Source organism: Urocitellus parryii, chromosome 8, assembly GCF_045843805.1.
Source record: "Urocitellus parryii isolate mUroPar1 chromosome 8, mUroPar1.hap1, whole genome shotgun sequence".
In the NCBI taxonomy this organism is placed as follows: Eukaryota; Metazoa; Chordata; class Mammalia; order Rodentia; family Sciuridae; genus Urocitellus; species Urocitellus parryii.
In genome coordinates this window covers 118,792,462-118,808,517 of record NC_135538.1, presented here as the reverse complement: position 1 = coordinate 118,808,517, position 16,056 = coordinate 118,792,462, and the positions used below count along the sequence as shown (strand labels likewise).

Here is a 16,056-nt window from a genome sequence, read left to right as displayed (position 1 = left end):
GGGAGTGAAAGTGAGGTGTTCATGGAGTTTTTAGTTTACAAATACAGTCCCTCTTTCCTTCCCTGTTTGTCTCCTTTCAAAATAGCCATCCTTATATATTCTAACCTACTAAGTTGCCCAGTCTGGTCTCGAACTTTTGATCCTCTTTCCTCAGCTTTCCAAGTAGCTTGGATTACAGGTGTGTGCCACAACACCCACCAGGAAAACAGAATTTTAAAGTTCTTTTGAAAATGTCAGTCTGAGCCAAATGAGATGGTGCACACCTGTAATCCATCTATTTAATCCTCCTGAGGCAGGAGGATTGCAAGTTGCACATTAGCCTGGGCAAATAAAATAAAATAAAAAAGGCTGGGGATGTAAGTCAGTGACAGAGCACTTACCAAGCATGTAGGAGCCCCTAGGTTTAATCTCCAGTACTACAAAAAATCATCATCATCATTTTCCAATCAGAGTAGAAATACAAAAAGGTACCAGGCCTGGTTTTGCACACCTTTAATAATAATATAATTGAATGCCTCTAAGCTTGGGAGGCTGAGGCAGGAGGATCACGAGTTCAAAGTTTGCCTCAGTAACTTAAAGAGGCCCGAAGACACTCAGTGAGACCCTGCCTCTAAATAAAATATTAAAAAAGGCTGGGGATGTGACTTAGTGGTTAAGCACACCTAGGTTCAATCCCTGGTATCAAAAAAAAAAAGTTGTTAGATTAAGAACAAGAATTTGCAAAGTTTTATATCCTTCTTCTTTTTGCTACTTCTTTCTGGGAATGTGGATGAATAGGGGACTAATCTCAGCTTGTAGTTTAGGACTGGTGGTACTTGGTAGTAGGTGGAATTGAGAGCCAATGAATCCTTCAAGTGCCTGGTCCTTCTGGTTACAACTTTACATAGTATCAAGCCAGAGTGCACAGACCTATCCTTTCCTATACAGTCTGATGGAGAAATGATGTAAAGCCTGAGTAGCTGGGATTATATACTCCATCCAAGGGTTCTAGAATCATCTAGATCCCTGTCTCTTGTTCTTCAACTTCTGCCAGTATAAGACAAGAGGCTCTCCTGTCCTTAGCTTGCAGTACCAAATGTCTTGGCCTAGTGTCAAGAACAAGTAAATTCAGTATTCTTAGTGGGCTTTGGAAGTAAAATCCAAATAGATGCAAGGAACAGCTAAGAGTCATAAGGTCTAAGTTTTAGTCCAGTATATGTCTTTTACTTTTTTTTTTTTTTTCAGTACTGGGGATTGAACTCAGGACATCACACACACTACTGAGCTTCCCAACCGTTTAACTGAATTTTAATATTTTTTGGTAGTGAGGATTGAACCCAGGAGAGCTTTACCACTGAGTTACATCCCCAGTTCTTTTTATTTTTATTTTGAGAGAGGGTCTCTTTCGAACTTGCAGTCCTCCTGCCTTAGCCATCTGAGTTGCTGGTATCACAGATGTGTGCCACTAGGCTCCACCCTTTTATTTTATTTTGAGACAGAGTCTAACTAAGTTGCTCAGGCTGGCCTAGAGTTTGTGATCCTACTGCTAAGCCTCCTGAATATTTGGGATTACTTATGTGTGCCGCTGCTTCTAGCTAGTCCAGGCTTCAAGTCATCAAGGCTCCAGAGGTTTCAGTATTTTCTACAATGTAGTGGAGCAATTACTTTCTGAAATCTTTTCTCTCTCCATGGGCCCATAATAGTTTACTCTCAATAAGGGGTGTGTGCATTTAATTTTTTATTATTTTATTATTATTGCCATCAATACTAGGGATTGAAACCAGGGTCCTCTACCATTGACCTACACCCCTAGTCCTTTATATTTTTTGAGATAAAGTCTTGCTAAATTGTAGAGGCTGGCCTCGAACTTGCAATTCTCCTGCCTCACCCTCCCAAGTCACTGGGATTGCAGGCCTGTGCCACTGCACCCAGGAGTGTGCATTTTTGTGTGCATATCTGGGAGAATTTTTCAAGGCTAGCTAGTTTATGGTTTAGGATACACTCTTGGTTACTCAAGGAGGAGGATAGTGACCTCTATAATCCAAAACAGTAGGAAAGGCCAGATATTTCTCTGAGGCATTTAAAGTATTTTCAACTGTGGGTATACTTTTATAATTGTGCTTAGCACAGACTGGAATACTATATTTCTTGCAATCAGTAGGAAAGGAGGAGGGCCATCAGCTTGGACTTTTAAAATCCTTTATAATAAAACCTTCCTGTCTTACAGCCAAATCTTCACATTTTCCCCTCTCTCTTTTCCAATTTACACTTGGCTCTGCCTGCAGGACAGGGGTCCTGGTGAGATATATAAAATATTTATTTTTTATAGAATCATTCATGAGTCAGAATTCAAAAAGAATATAAGGTACATAGTAAAGACCTTTCTCTTAAAGCTTTTTGGTCTCCTTCCAACAAATTTTATCTCGATTCCAATGAAGCTACTTTCTTCCTAGGATCTCACTCTGATGATTATCAGCATCTGGTACTTTCTGATTTTTTTCTGGGGTGGGGGGCTGTAGGTATGTAAGTGTGTGGTTACTGCAGATTGAACCTAGAAGGTTGCTCTACCACTGAGCTACATCCTTAAGCTTTTTATCCTCCCCAACCCGCCCCCTCCCCCCCTTTTGGTACTCAGGATTGAACCCAGTGGCACTTAACCACTGAACCATATCGCCAGCCCTTTTTATTTTTGAGACAGGGCCTCACTAAGTTGCTGAGGCTGGCCTCAAACTTGAGGTCCTTTTGCCTCAGCCTCCTGAGTTGCTGGGATTATAGGCGCACCCAACCATGCCAGACTCTTCCCCCCTCTTTATTTTGAGATAAGTTCTCTACATTATGCAGGTTGGCCTAAAACTTGCATCCTCCTGCCTCAGTCTCTCAAGTAGTGGGGATTATAGGCATGCACCACATTTATTCTGTTTGAAATTTAAGATGCCTAGCTGGGCATGGTGGCTCATGCCTGTAATTCTAGCAGCTCAGGAGGCTGAGGCAAGAGGATGGCAAGTTTGAGGTCAACCTCAACAATTTAGCAAGGCCCTAAGCAACTTAGTGTGACCTTGCCTTGGGAAAAATAAAAGGACTGGGGATGTGGCTCAGTGTTTAAAAAGCACCTTGGATCCAACCCCCAGTACACCCTGCCCCTCCATCCCCCCCAAAATAGCCAGCATGCCACTCTCCAAGTAGCCCACAGATTGCACCCTTGGGGTGACACATGTACCTGCTCACCACTCAGGGGCCTGGAATCCCCAGCTGTGCCTTTTCTGTCAGCCTCTCCCTACTATCCTCCTTCCCTATAGAGCAAGGCTGCCTGAGCCCTTTTCCCCACCAAGGGTCTTTCCTACCTTGTCTGCTCTTCTGAGAGTCGGGATTTACCACACTCCGATCTTATCTCTTGGTAGATGGCTATGCCTTCTCACTGAGCCTCCTTCAGCCCCCCTCTAATACTCATTTTTATTAAATTACCCAGTTAAACCCAATTATCTTTGTGGCTGAGAAGTGACATCCTCCTTACAATAATATGTAGGTAATGAACATATGTATTTTTTTAGTGGAGCTGGGGATCGAACCCAGGACCTTGTGCATACTAAGCACATGCTCTACCACTGAGCTGCATCCCCAGCCTCCCCTTTCTTGACTACTTCTCAGATTCAGAGCTTGCTGAAAATCAGTCATTCCTACATCTCACTCCCAACCTTGCTCCATATCCCCATTACTGGTTCTGACTTTAGGTCTATAAACCCAGACAAGTATTTGCTGTATTTTTTTTTTTTTTAAATTCTTCGTCAATCTCAGCCCCTCTCTGCTGAGTCACATCTTACCTCCCCCTTGCCAGCTCAGCACTCTCCCCTCACACTCATCCTCCCTCCTAAAAATAGTGTGAATAGACTGTACCCAAAGAAGAATGCATCAAATCAGCATGCAGAGGGAAAGGTGAATGGGGTACCTGACCCCAGTTTAAGAACTAAATTCCCAGGACCTTGGAGTGCCTTTGCAAAGACAGCCCCCCACAAACAGGTGTCTTTGCTTCTGAATTTCTTACATAGACTTCCTTTGCTCGTGGCCACAGCTTCACTCTCTATGTGCGCTGCAGGTGTTCCCAAACAGTCTACTGTGCAGTATTGCCCATTTGGTGTGTAGGCATGGATATCCCTGTAGTGCCAGAGGAATGTCCCAGGGCTACATGAACTTGGGTAGATTTAAGGGGATCGTTCTCAGATCTAACACTTCCCATTGGATGTGGAGGGCCCGAGAGAGAGATCCCTGTGAAGCTGGCACAGGTATCCCCTCCTCTTCCCCCACTCAGGCTTCCTTACCACGGAAAGAAGGCCCAAGACAGAATTTAGGAGAGTGGCAACATCCAGGGCACCAAAGGGGACAGTTTGAAAAATCTGTGTTAGTTTTGAGAAAGTGAATGCCTTTGTTATCAGGGAATAGGTACTTTCATTCTGTTTCCTTTCTACAAGTTGAAGGAGGATTCGTTATTATTATTTTTTAACTGTTTTGGTTAAAAAAAATTTTCACAGAACATAAAATGAACCCTTTTTAAATGAACAATTCAGGCTGGGGTTGTGGCTCAGCGTAGAGTGCTCGCCTAGCATGGGCGAGGCCCTGGGTTTGATCCTCAGCACCACATAAAAATAAATAAATAAAGGTATTGTGTCCCAGTACAAAAAAAAATATTTTAAAAAAATAACTAAACAATTCAGTGATATTTAGTACAGTCCCAGTATTGCATGACCATCACCGCTATTTAGTTCCTAAACATTTCCATCATCCCAAAAGGATACCCTGTTCCTATTAAGCTGCAGCTCCCTATTCCCCTTCTTTCCCCAGGCCCTGGCAACCACCAATATATGTTCTGTCCCTGTGCATTTACCTATCCTGGACATTTAATATAAATGAAATTATAGAATATGGAGCTTTTTGTGTCTAGCTTTTTTCACTTGGCATGTTTTGGAGATGCATTTATCATGACTTTATTCCTTTTTAATGGTTGGATAATATTCCATTGTGTGGATATGCCATAATTTGTTTTATTTATCTGTTGATGGACATTTAAGCTGTTTCTAGATGGTGTTGTTATGAGTAGGTGTATACATGTATTTGTTTATCTGCAATTTGTATCTTATCAGTGGAGTTGCTGGATTATATGGTAACTGTGTTTATTTTATTTATTATTTATTTTTGTGTGCTAAGAATTGAACCCAGGGCCTCAGTTCATGCTAGGTGTATGTTCTACCACTGAGCTGCATCCCCAATCCTTCTTTAATTTTTTTTTTTTTTTTGGATACTGGGGATTGAACTCAGGGGCACTCACTCACTGAGCCACATCCCAGCCCTATTTTGTATTTTATTTAGAGACAAGGTATTTAAAATATATATATATATATATATATATATATATATATATATATATATATATATACATATATATATATATATATATATATTTTTTTTTTTTTACTTTATTTTTTGGTTGTAGGTGGAAACAATATCTTTATTTTATTTATTTATTTTTATGTGGTGCTGAAGATTGAACCCAGGGCCTCACATGTGCTAGGCAAGTACTGTACCACTGAGACACAACCTCAACCCCTAGAGACAGGGTCTTACTGAGTTGCTTAGTGCCTTGCTTTTGCTGAGGATGGCTTTGAACTCAGGATCCTCCTCTCTCAGCCTCCTGAGCTGTTGGGATTACAGGCATGGGCCACCATGCCCGGCTTTTAAAAAATTTTTGAGACAGTCCTTTGCTAAGTTATCTAGGCTGGCTTGAACTTGTGATGCTCCTACCTCAGTCTACCAAGTATCTGGGATTATAGGAATGTGTTACTGTATCCAGCCAGTTGATCTTGAATGTTTTTTATTATTGAATTATAGTCACACATAGTATCAGTTTTTTTAAACATAATCATATATGCATTGAATATAATTCAGTTCCCAGAATTTCCTCTTTCCCTCTTCAACTCCCCCTCTTCCCTTTCCTCTATTGATTTTCCTTCTACTTACATATAGTTTTTAAAAATTAGAGCATTGTAGATTTACATCAAGGTGATATTCACTGTGGTATACTCATATATGTACATAGCATAACTTCATTCCACAGTTTCTCCTGTTTTTTTTTTTTTTTTTTGTCCTTCTTCCCTCCCCCTCAAGCTACTTCCTCTGCTCAACGAATCTTCCCTTCATTTTCATGGGATTCCACCTCACCCCATTTCTTCCTTACTGTGCTCTAGCTTCTACGTATAACAGAAGACCTTTGATTTTCTGAGTCCCTTTCACTTAGCATGATGTTCTTCAGTTCCATCCATTTACCCAGGTGACTGATTTTTGATGATAGGTCACTGTGTTTAGGTATCTTATTAAATGTGATGTCAAAGAATGTAGTGACATCAATATGACAAAATGCTTTTCATTCCCACCTATAATATTTATAGGAAAAAAATTTCAGCTCTCACATCTATAAAAATGAAAGATAGGAATAGAATTTATGCTGAATCTTGTCTAATTCTAGCAATAAATAGTGCTCATCTATGGAGTACATGAACTAATTGAAAAGAAGTGACCCAGCTACCCAACTATCTTATTTAGAACTATACTTCCAATATGATTTTTTTTTTTTTGTACTGGGGATTGAACCCAGGGATGCTCTACTACTGAGCCACATCTCCTGCTCATTTTTTAAAAAATCTATTTTAGTTGTTGATGGACTTTTATTTTACTTATTTTATGTGGTGGTGAGAATTGAACCCTGTGCCTCACACATGCTAGGCAAGCACTCTACTACTGAGCCACAACACCAGCACCCCCAACCCATTTTTATATTTTATTTTGAGACAAGGTCTTGCTAAGTTACTTAGGGCCTTGCTAAGTTGCTAAGGCTGGCTTTGAATGCAGGATCCTCCTATCTCAGCTTCCCGTGTCAGTGTGCCATAGTACCCAGACCTCAAGTTATTTTGGTAAGTTAATTATAAATAATAGACACAAATATATTTGTTTTACTTATATATATAAATAAATGCAAACATATATTTATTATAACCCAGAAGGAAATTTTTAATACTTAGAGCCTTATGGCCATAGTAAATTTTTAAAATTCAGTTTTAATTTATGTACATAACTTTTTGCAGAAAATAGAAGGCTTTCTTTTTTAAAATTTTTAGTTGTAGACAGACACAATACCTTTATTTATTTATTTTTTATGCGGTGCTAAGAATTGAACACAGTGCCTCGTGTGCTAGGCAAGTGCTCTACACCAAGCTACACCCCCAGCCCTAGAAGGCTTTCAAGCATAAAATATATTACATTAGGAAAATGTTTGGGGTATAAATAGAAATATGAATTCAGAAGAAATAGAACAGTGTGAAATTCTTGACTGTTAAAGAAGAGTATGATTTTTTTCTTTTCTTTTTTTGGTACCAGGGATTGAACCCAGGGGAACTTAAATACTGAGCCACATACCCAGCCCTTTCTATTTTTTATTTGAGATCTGGTCTCACTAAATTGCTTAGGGCCTCACTAAATTTCTGAGGCTGGCTTTGAACTTGTGATCCTCCTGCCTCAACCTCCTGAGTTGCTGGGATTACAGGACTGTGCCATAATGCCCTACTTTAGAAGAATATGGCCAGGCATGGTGGCATACACCTGTAATCCCAGTGGGACAGGAGGCTGAGGCAAGAGGATCATGAGTTCAAAACCAGGCCTCAGCAATGGCAAGGTACTAAGCAACTCTGTGAGACTGTCTTTAAATAAAATACAATATAGGGCTGGGAATGTGGCTTAGTAGTTGAGTAGCCCCAAGTTCAATCTCTGATACCCCCTTACCACCCCCCAAAAGAAGAGAATAATCATGTACTTATGTTTTAAAAGAATTGTGAAAAGTATGGTAAATAATTTTTTTAATATTTATTTTTTAGTTGTAGTTGGACACAATATCTTTATTTATTTGTTTTTATGTGGTGCGGAGGATTGAACTCAGGGCCTCGCACGTGCTAGGCAAGCGCTCTACCACTGAGCCACAACTTCAGCCCAAATAATACTTTTTTGAAAAGGTCAGTGTTCACAACACACTGGGCATGGCATCATTTTTGTTATTATCATCATTTTTATGTTTAATTAATACATATAAATTGTACATATTTATCAGGCATAGTCAAATTTCATTCCATGTATACAATGTATAATGATCAAGCAGAATGATTAGTATATGCATTACCTCAACCATTTATCGGGCTGGTCTCCAACTCCAGGCCTCAAATGATCCTCTTGTCTCATCCTCTGGGGTACAGGTGTGGTGGCCACACCTGACTGAGACCAACATTTTCAGTTTAAGTGAGAATGTGGTATTTGTCTGTCCATGAGTGGCTTATTTCACTTAACATAATGTCCTCTAGGCTCATTCATATTGCTAAAAATAATGTCCCATTGTCACTGGGCATGGTGGCACACGCCTGTAATCCCAGCCTCTTGGAAGGTTGAGGCAGGAGGATTTCGAGTTCAAAGTCAGTCTCAGCAACTTATAGAGGCAACTCAGTGAGACCCTGTCTCTAACAATATATATTATATCACACACACACATACACATAAATAAAAGGTCTGGGGATATGGCTCAGTGGTTAAGCACCCCTGGGTTCAATCCCCAGTACCCGCCCCCCACAAAATTTCCATTGTCCACATTTTCCTTATCCATTCAGCATCCATCAATGGACAAATGGTAATCCCTCACCCCACACACACCTATTTTTTTTTTTTTTTTTGGTAGTACTGGGTATTGAACCCAGGGGCACTACAACACTGAGCTATGTCCCCAGCCCTTTCTATTTTGAGACTAGGCTGGCTTGAACTTGTAATCCTCCTGTCTCAGTCTCCTGAGTAGTCAGGTTAACAGGCACACACAACCATGTCTGGCTCCTTTTCTTGATTATTGTGAATAGTGCTGCAGTGAACACAGGATTGCAGATTTTTTTTTGACATATTGATTTCCTTGTCTTCAGATATGTACCCCAAAGTGGGATTGCTGGATCATTAGGTAGTTTTATTTCTAGTTTTTTGAGAAGTCTTTATATTTTTTTCCCACAATGGTTGCACTAATTTGCATTTTTGCCAACACTTTATAAGAGTTCCCCTTTCTGTACATTCTCCACAGCATTAAAAAAATGTTTTTGATACTAGCCATTCTAATTAGGATAAGGTGATGTCTCATTTTTTTTTTTGTTGTTGTTGTTGTTGTTGCTTACCTGTTAGGCAAGAGTTCTACCACAAGCTACATCCCTAGCACTTTTTATTTTTGATTTTGAAACAGAGTCTTGTTCCATTCCTGAGACTGGCCTGGAAATTTCAATCCTTCTGTCTTAGCTTCCTAAGTTGCTGGGATCACAAGCATGTGCCACTGCTCCTGTCTTAATTGTAGTTTTGATTTGAGTTTCCCCAATGATTAGTGATATTTAGTATTCTTTTTCATATATTTGTGAGCAATTTGTATTTCTTGTTTAGTTTCTCCAAAGAAGCTTCCTGAGTAGTTAAGCTCTGACAGCATTTATAAAAGAGATTGTCTTTTTCTACAATGTGTATTGATGACTGTAGAAAATCAGTTGATTATAAATACAGAGATTTATTTTGAAGTTCTCTATTGCTTTGGTCTGTGTGTCTCTTTCTATGCCAGTGCCGTGCTGTTTGAGTTACTATAGCTTTGTGGTATGTTTACAATTAGGTCTTGTAACACTTCCAGCTTTGTTATTTAAAAAAAATTTTTTGTAGTTGTAGATGTATACAATAACTTTATTTATTTATCTCTGTGTGGTGCTGAGGATCAAACCCAGGTCTTCACACATGCTAGGCCAGCACTCTACCACTGAGCTACAACCCCAGCCCCAGCTTTGGCTATTTTTGATGAAGATGGCTTTGGTTATTCAGGATCTTTTGTGGATCTAAAATTCTGGGAATGCTTTTTCTATTTCTGCAAAGAATGTCATTGTTATTTTCATAGAGATTTTACTGAGTATGTAGATCACTTTGGGTAATATGGACTTTTTAAATATATTTTTATTTTTTAGTTGTAAATGGACACGATGCTTTTATTTTATTTATTTATTTTTATGTGGTGCTGAGGATCGAACCCAGGGCCTCACATGTGCTAGGCGAGCACTCTACCACTGAGCCACAACCCCAGGCCCTAATATGGACATTTTAACAATATTACTTTTTCTAATCCAGGAACATGAAGAATCTTTCAATTTTTTGAGTATTCTTTTCAATTTTTTTTCTCTAGTTTTCACTGTGGAGTTCTTTTGCCTCCTTGATTAAACTTACTATTATGTATTTTATTTATTTATTATTTATTATTTTTTGGTACTGGTTTAAACTCAGTGATATTTTACCCCTGAGCTACATTCCCAGCCTTTATTTTTTATTTATAGACATGCTATGATTTTTGTATGTTGTTCTTGTATTCTGCACTTTACTGGATTTCCCTTATCAGTGCTAACATTTATTTTTGGAGGGGTATTGGGATTGAATTCAGGGGCACTCGACCACATCCCTAGCCCTATTTTGTATATTTTTCCCCTGTGAGTATTATTATTATTTTTTTTTAGAGACAGGGTCTCACTGAGTTGCTTAGGGCCTCACTGTTGCTGAGGTTGGCTTTAAACTCTCCATACTCTTGTCTGAGCCTCCCAAGCCGCTGGTCGCTGGTACTACAGGCATGTGCCACCATGTTCAGTAGTGCTAATATATATATTTGTGTGTGTGTGTGTGTGTGTGTGTGTGTATGTGTGTGTGTAATTTTTAGGTTTTCTTACAGGTAAGATCATTTCATCTGCAAACAGGAATTGTTTGACTTCCTCTTTCAGATTTGGATGCCCTCTCTTTCTTTTTGTTGCTTAGTTGCATAAGTAGGACTTCTGAAATTACATCCTTTTGAAACTCTTTCAACATCTGGGAAAATTTTTAGATAGTATCATAAAAACATGCAAAGAGTACAGAATTTGCAAAATTCTTCTAACATGAGTGAGAGAGTTTGAAGATTAAGTGCTTCTCAAACTTAATGTGCAGATGAATCACCTGGAGATTGGTTGCATTGCTGAATCTGAGTCAGTAGGCCTGGGTGGGGCCTGAGATTTCTGCATTTCTACAAGCTGCCAGTGAAGCTGAGGCTTCCCATCTGTGGGCCACATTTTGAGGTCAGCATCAGTATAGTCCTGTGAGTAGAACTGCTGCATGGTGAGATCTGTACACGTTCAGCTTCCTTGGTTAACTGTTTCCTAAAGCTGCTGTACAAATTTACATTCCCACCAGGAGTAGGAATGCTCCTGCTTAGGAAGAGATTTTTCCAGGCTTCCTGATTTCCAAATTGAACGGACACTCGATCAGCTTGTGACACATTGGACCACACTTGTTTGATTCACTGCTTTCCCCTGGATTTCATGATGCCTGTCTCGAGGTTCCCTCCTCTCTAGAACCTCACTCTTCTCTCACCCCTCACTCTCTTCCTTTGTCCACTTCCCTACCTCCCACCCTTCTACCCCAGTATTGGGGGTTTATCCTAGGGGTGATCTATCACTGAGCTACATCCTCAGCCCTTTTGTATTTTTATTTTGAGACAGGGTCTTCCTAAGTTGCTGAGCTTGGCCTTGAACTGGAGATTCTCCTGCCTCAGCCTCCTGAGTCACTGGGAACATAGGAGGGTGCCACTGTGCCAGATTTGATAATTAATTTTATATGTTGACTTGGTGGAAGCTATGGTGCCAGGTTATTTATTCAAACACTAGTCTAAATGTTTCTGTGAAGGTATTTCTTGATTAAAATCTATATCTCAGTCGTTGTGTGTGTGTGTGTGTGTGTGTGTGTGTGTGTGTGGTGGGACCTTGTGCATGCTAGGTAAGTGCTCTGTCGCTGAGAAACACTTCAGCCCCTCAATTGACTTTAAGTAAAGGAGATTGCCCTTAACAATGCAGGTGGACCTCATGTCATCCGTTAAAGGCCTTACGAGCAAAAACAGATTTCCAGAAAAAATTCTGCCTCGAGATTGTAATATTTAAGAAATTCTGCTTGAGTTTCTGGCCTGCCAGCCTGTCCTACAAATTCAGACTCAAGACTCTAACAGCTTTTCCCTCAATTTCCAGCTTGCTGGCTGGCTCTATGGATCTTGTTCTTGCCAGGTCTCACAAATGCACAAGCCAATTCCTTAAAATAAATCTCTATTATCCTACTGGTTCTCTTTCTCTAGATAATCCTGGCTGATACAGACTCTCAAGTTTTTATTTCCTCCAGATGTTCTAAAGGTACTTAAAATGCAGTATGTCCTGAATAGGATCTGTTTCCTCCTCTACTCATAAGTAGGGGTGCCACCACCCATCCCATCACCCAAGCTAAAACTCCCCTTTCCTCCTCCATCCTTCCTACATTCTTAGCCATCAAATTCTGTACACATCTGTTCAGTAAAAACGCGAATAAGACACACATCCTACTCTCCAGAAGACTCTAGTAAACGCACAGGCAGTCACAGGACAACTATGTGACTGGGCGTTATGAGATCCAGAGGGGGTTCAGACGGGGCTCCGAGGGGCAGCATGGGAATGCCTCAGTGTTGGTCCTGGCTCTCCTTCCCCACTTCTGTGCTTGTCTTCAGCTCCTGCTGTCTTGTCAGGACTATAAATATCTCCTCACTGGTCTTCCAGTCCCTCCACACTGATCCCAGAATAATATTTCTAAAATGCTAATCAAATCACTTCCTTGTGTAAAATACCACATAGCTAATTGCCTTACAAAACATACGCCCTGGCTCCTTAAAAAGGCCTACTGTCTTCCATGGTCTAGTTCACCGTGGTCTCCCCTCCCTCCATCCCAAAATTTCCAGAACTGCTTCAGTTTCTTTAATGTACCCTGGGGATCCAGAGTCACCACCTCTACTCAGAGAACTGCTCTCTCTCTCTTTTTCAGGTGATTAAACACTCATTTTTTTTTCATACTAGGGATTGAACCCAGAGGTGCTTTATCCCACTGAGCTACAACCCCAACCCAGTTTTATTTTTATTTTTTACTAATGCTGCTTGTTAGGATGCAGGAGTGATATTGGGAGACTCTGATCATGATGGTTGCTCAGGGATCCATATTTTAAAAGTTTCCATTTTTTAAAAGAGAGTGTTAGGGCTAGACCTCTGACTCCGTGGTAGAACACTTCCTTAGCATGCACCAGAAGATGCGGGGTTCAATCCCTGAAAAAAAAAAGTGTTACTGTTATGTAGAATGTCTTAAAAAATTGTTCACCTGTAGGAATAGGAAGCAGGGGCATCTGCTCGCCAATTGCCATTCTGTGACTGACAGCAGGTTGATGAGGACATTAGCTCCCCTGCTTTTTCTACCTGTGCCTGCCAATTGGGCACTGAGGCACAGAAGAGTGCCCAGGCTGGCATGACTTAGCACAAGGTGAGTCTGAGCTCCTGAAGAGCCACACAACTTAGCCACAGCTGAAATCAGAGGTGGATGGAAGCCTTCTGATGCGGCTGCCCCACGGGCCCAACACTTATTGGATTAGCACTTTCTGCCAGCCCTTGTGTTGATGCTAATTTTTTTTTTTTTTTGTACCAAGGATTGAACACAGGAGAACTTGACCACTGATCCACATCCCCAGCCCTATTTTGTACTTTATTTAGAGATAGGATCCCACTGAGTTGCTTAGCGCCTTGCTTTTGCTGAGGCTGGCTTTGAACTTGCGATCCTCCTGCCTCAGCCTCCTGAGCAACTGGGATTACATGTGTGTGTCACCATGCCTGGTGGTATATAACAGACAGCCCTTTACATTTACGTGGTCACTTTTCAAAAGGTCTGGTCCTTGGGCTCTTTGAACTCAGAATTGGAGTTTTAAAAATGCAGATATGACTGAGCTCCAAGGAAGTAACTCATGCTATTAAGACTCATGAAAAGCTAACGTACAAATGGCTCATTTGTTAATTTAGGTGGTGGATGTAACTTGCAAGATGATTTAGTCCTTTTGTTCCCTGAGTCTTATCCTTCATGCATTTGATATTTTTCGCAATTTTTATCGTTTGTCAGGCTCTTGTATCTTTTCTAGTCTTTTTATTTATTTAATCTTTGTCACTTAATGGTTTTGACTATTAAGTCAAAACTAACTTCCTTTGGGAAGCTAGAACATTTTCTTTTTTTAAACTTTCTACTGTGAAAACTTTCAAACATACATAAAATTGAGGGGAATGGTATTCAGGCCCCCTCCAGTATAGATCACCTGTATAGAACTTTCCATCATTCACCAGCCTTGTTTCATCTGGCCCCTTCTTTTCCATTAGAGTATTTTAAAGAAAATCCAAGCTATCATATACAGTCATATATAAATACTGATGTTTGTATACTTAACATCAGAGGAAGTTGAAAACAATGTCACCTCAATGCCTTGATCAATTCTAACACAATAACCACAAGCAATAATAGCTGTAATGTAGCTTATGTTCAAATTTTCCTGATTGTCTCAGAAATGTGTTTTTAGAGATGGTTTGTTAGGATCTAAGCAAGGGCCACACATTGTGTTGGGTCAGTATGACTCTAAAGTTCTTCAGTCTATTATAATTCCTTTTCCACTTATTCATGGCAATTTGTGGAAGGTGCCAGATCTTTTGTTACTCTACATACTTTAAAAATAGAAGCAGAATGCTAATACAGAAAACAATAAGATATAAACTTAGAGTTCAAAGAGGCATTTTATTTTGGGAAAAGCTAAGAAGTGAAAGAGAATATATTTTGAGAAAAATAAAAGAGTTGAGCTTTTACATATAATTTTTATAATAAAGTTACATTTTAATACTAAATAGTGAGAAGTGGAGTGGGAAGGGCACTAGACTGGGGACTGGGAATATTCCATGTCTTTATCTGGGAGGTGGTTACTCAGGTGACAACTATATAAAAAAGTCAATGGGGCTAGGCATGCTGGCCCCCACAGTGGCTCCAAGAGGCTTATGAGACTGAGGCACATGGACTGTAAGTTCCAGGCCAGCTTCAATTACTTAGTGAGACCCTGTCTCATTATTAAAAAAAAAAAAAGAGGGGGAGATGGAGTTGAGGGATAGGACCCCACCTTCCACCCTCACCCAAGGCTGTTTCATCTCCAGTGCTGTTAAAAAAAAAAAAAGTCAATGTACTTTACATATAGATTTGTCTATATGTCTACTTTACAGTGGTTCGGTGGTAGAACATTTGCCTAGTATTTGCAAGGCCCTGGGTTCTATCCCACAAAAAAAAAAAAAAAAGATAATACAAATTTGTTTGTCAAAAGTGAAGCATTATGGTTAGATCTGAACTGTCATCCAGAAGCTCGTATGTTGAAGGTTTGGTCTCCAATGCAGCAGTGTTCAGGACCTGCAGGAGGTGATTGGAACATGAGGGCTCTGACTTCATCAATAGATTAATCCATTTATGGATTCATAGCTTAAGGGGTTTGGGCAAAGGAACTTTGCAATAAAAATGAGCTCTCTGAAATGCAAATCAAAACCACCCTAAGATACCATCTCACTCCAGTAAGATTGGCAGCCATTATGAAGTCAAACAACAACAAGTGCTGGCGAGGATGTGGGGAAAAGGGTACTCTTGTACATTGCTGGTGGGACTGCAAATTGGTGCGGCCAATATGGAAAGCAGTATGGAGATTCCTGGGAAAGTTGGGAATGGAACCACCATTTGACCCAGCTATTGCCCTTCTTGGACTATTCCCTGAAGACCTTAAAAAAGCGTACTACAGGGATACTGCCACATCGATGTTCATAGCAGCACAATTCACAATAGCTAGACTGTGGAACCAACCCCAATGCCCCTCAATAGATGAATGGATAAAAAAATGTGGCATTTATACACAATGGAGTACTACGCAGCACTAAGAAATGACAAAATCATGGAATTTGCAGGGAAATGGATGGCATTAGAGCAGATTATGCTAAGTGAAGTTAGCCAATCCCTAAAAAACAAATGCCAAATGTCTTCTTTGATATAATGAGAGCAACTAAGAACAGAGCAGGGAGGAAGAGCAGGAGGAAAAGATTAACATTAAACAGAGTCATGAGGTGGGAGGGAAAGGGA

The 16,056-nt window shown here is 40.1% G+C and overlaps 1 non-coding gene across 1 annotated transcript; it reads right to left on the bottom strand.

The window, feature by feature from the left end:
• Positions 1 to 3,524: 3,524 nt before the first annotated feature.
• Trnat-agu (transfer RNA threonine (anticodon AGU)) lies at positions 3,525 to 3,596 on the bottom strand. The gene has a single exon. It is a non-coding gene; the product is annotated as a tRNA-Thr (tRNA).
• Between the last annotated feature and the right edge of the window lie 12,460 nt (positions 3,597 to 16,056).